Source organism: Elephas maximus, chromosome 5 (genome assembly GCF_024166365.1).
Source record: "Elephas maximus indicus isolate mEleMax1 chromosome 5, mEleMax1 primary haplotype, whole genome shotgun sequence".
In the NCBI taxonomy this organism is placed as follows: Eukaryota; Metazoa; Chordata; class Mammalia; order Proboscidea; family Elephantidae; genus Elephas; species Elephas maximus.
Window position 1 is genome coordinate 38368127 of NC_064823.1, and position 3515 is coordinate 38371641.

At 44.3% G+C, this 3515-nt stretch overlaps 1 pseudogene; it reads left to right on the top strand.

Moving 5' to 3' along the window:
- The first annotated feature begins 2640 nt into the window (after nucleotides 1–2640).
- LOC126076858 (ubiquitin-conjugating enzyme E2 E3-like) lies at nucleotides 2641–3270 on the top strand (annotated as a pseudogene).
- The last annotated feature ends 245 nt before the right edge of the window (nucleotides 3271–3515 follow it).

Below are 3515 nucleotides of genomic sequence, written 5' to 3' on the forward strand. Positions count from 1 at the left end.
GGGGAATACAGGAAGACAACTTCATGGTGCTATCAATGGGAGACAGAGCACACTGCGACTAGAGGAATATGCTTTCCCACCCCTCACCCTTCCGGTGAGTAGAAGCAAGAACTCTCCCCCTCCCACCCTGCCATTCCAATGGCCCTCACCACTGAGGTCCACAATAGAGGTGTTTTTTTTTTTTTTAATTTCTTCCTTTTCTTTTTCCCTCCCACCTAGCCCTGTATGCCACCTTCCTGCCTCCCACTACTCCCTGCTGCATCACTGCAGCTAAAGAGCCACCAGCCTGCCTCTGCCCTGGATTCGCCCCACCCCACCTGCTGGCTTCTACTATGCCAATTTTTCTTATTTTTCTTTTCCTTCTCCCTCCCACCTAGCCCAGTATGCCACCCTTACCCCCTACTTGCTGAACCCCTGCCACAGCTAGAGCCACCAAACTGCCACTGCCCTGGGTCAGCCCCATGCCTACCTCCCACTGCACCAGCATTTTTTTGTTTTTCTTTTCTTTCTCCCTCCCACCTAGCCCTGTACGTTACCTTCTCTCCCTTCCCACCAGCCCTTTGATCTGCCCCACCTTCAGTTGCCAGCCCCCACTGTGCCACTAGTTTTTTAATTTATTTATTTTTCTCCTTTTTTTGTTTCTCCCTCACATGTAGCTCCATATACCACCTCCCCACCTTCTCACTGGCCCCCACTGCACCGCTGTGGCTAGGAAACTACTGGCACACCCTGGGTCCATCCTTTCTCCACCCACCACCCCCCACCATGCCATTTTTTTTCTTTCTCCTTCCCATCTAGCCCAGTACGTACCCTCCCTTTCCTTCCTACTGGCCCCTGGGTCCACCCCACTTCCACTTGCAAGCTCCTGTCATGTAGACATTTCTTTTTTCTCTTTTTTCCTTTATTTTCTTTCTCCCTCCCTCCTAGTCCTGTATGCAACCTCCCCCCCCACCCTGTCTGCCCCCACCATGCAGCCATGGATAAAGTGCCACTGGTACACCAGTCCACCACTGCCCCAGGCCACTCAATCATTTGCTGAATGATGGGAAGCCAGCCTGTACCACTTCCCATCTGATAGTTCTGCCCATCTGGCAAGGGGCTGTGAATGTTCCCACACTGCTGGACCAACATCAGGAAACAGGCAGCACCCACCCAATCCACCTTCAGCCACCTTGCCAAACCAGCGTACAACAAAGTGGACTCGCCCTGCCTGCTGCTGTCCTATGCACCTGGACAAAGTGGTGAGAGCTGCCGTGCCCACAGATGAGCAAGCGGCAAAGCATGCCTGGCCTGCCTACTCTGACATATCAAAACAAAAAAACAGTATGAAACAAACATATGTGCAATCAATAAATAAGGAAAATAATTACGTTAATGTCTCAGAGACATATAAAAAAGCAGGACAAGATGGCTCCAGCAAGTGACCAAAATAAAGAATCAGATGCGTGTCCAGTAGAAGAGGCAGGGGAACTTCCTGATATGGAATTCAAAAGATTAATATTTAGGACTCGCAAAGAGATTAAGGAAAACCCATGCAAAAAAACCAAGGAAAACATAGACAAAATTATAGAAAACACGGACAAAACAAGCAAAAACATAGCCAAAATCAAGGAAAACAGACAAAGCAATAGAATAATTCAGGAAAATAATATAAGAACAAAATGTCAAAATAAATAATTAGAAATCATACAAAAAAGACAACTAGAAATCCAAAAGCTAAACAACCAAGTTCCAGAAATGGACAACTCAATAGGTTTTAGGAGCAAATTTGAAACAATGGAAGAAGAATCAGTGAGATTGAAGACAAATTCATGGATGCCACTTTGAGAAAAAAATCAGAGGAAAGAATGAAGAAAACCTACGAATTATGTGGGACACAATCAAGAGCCAAAATTTTGTCCACGATTGAAGTTCAGGAATGGGGAGAAAATGGAAAATACAAAGAAAATTGTTGAAGGTCTGCTGGCAGAAAATTTCCCAGATATCATGAAAGACAAAAAGCTGACCACCCAAGAAGCTTAACAAAACCCATATAGGATACAGCCCAAAAGAAAGCCACCAAGACATGTCATGATCGTACTTGCCAAAACCAAAAACAAAGAAAGAATCCTGAGAGCAGCTCAAAAAAAAAAAGAAAATTCACTTACAAAGAAATAAAAATATGACTAAGTTGTGATTACTCAGCAGAAACTATGCACACAAGAAGGCAATGGGATGATATACATAAATCCTTGAAAAAAAAAATTGCCAACCAAGAATAATATATCCTACAAAACTTTCAAGAGCTCAGCGGTGGAAGGCCACAGCGCAGAGGAACCTCCTGTGTCCCCTCTGCCTTGCTGGGAACTTGCACACTTGCCCAGCCAAGCACCCACCCCCTACTTTTTTTCTGAAGGCACTGGGTGACACCATCCTCTGGCCAGAGCCCAGCACTTCACAGCCTCTTTTGACTTTCAGTGCCCACACTCCCTGACCAGAGCTTCCTTGGCTTTGTTTTTTTCCCTCCCTATTCCCTCAACTGCCTCCATTTCCTTAAGGAAGGTTTTTTTTCCCCTGCCCCTCCCCCACACTGTAGAGGTGTGTGAGTGTGTGAGTGGGCTGGGCAGGCAGCCAAATTTTCCAAGAAATAACTTCACCAACATGTCCAGTGACAGACAAAGGTCTGATGATGACAGTCACATCACCAGCAGTGGTAGTTCAGATGCAGACCAGTGGCTCCAGCACCTGAAGAATAAGAAAAAGAAAGAAAACCTTCTGCCACTCAGCAGAAGAAAAACACCAAACTCTCTAACAAAACCACTAAGTTATCCACTAGTGCTAAAAAAAATTCAGAAAAAGCTAGCTGAAATAACCCTTGATCCTCTTCCTAACTGCTGTGCATACCTAAAGGAGATAACATTTAGTAATGGACAGCAACTATTTTGGTCCACCAGGTCAACTATTTTGGTCCACCAAGTTCTATATACGAAGGTGTGTTGTTCCTGGAAATCACATTTTCATCTTGATTATCCATTTTAAGTCACCAAAGGTTACTTTCTGCACCAGAATCTATCACTACAACATCAACAGTCAGAAAGTCACCTGTCTGCACATCCTTAAAGATAACTGGAGTCCTGCTTTGACTATTTCAAAGGTGTTTCTATTTCTTCCCTTTTGACAGTCTGAAACCCTGTGTATCCTCTGATTGGAAGCATAGCCACTCGGCATTTGACCAACAGAGGAGAACATGACAGGATAGCCAGGCAGTGGACCAAGAGATACGCAACATAAAAAAAAATAATAATAAAATACTTTGCATAATTTGTATGCGGTGTGAAGGAGCAGGAGGCATCTTCTCACCATGCTCCAAATCTTTATAGCCTTTACAATGTGGACTTTTGTGTGTTTGTTATACTGATTCTACTCTCTGTTTTTATCCTTTGGAGGCTGGGAGACTCCCTAAAAAGGTAAATGCTATCAAGAGTAGAATTTTGTAGTTGTAGATTAGTTATGTTTAAAATGCCTACTTGCAAATC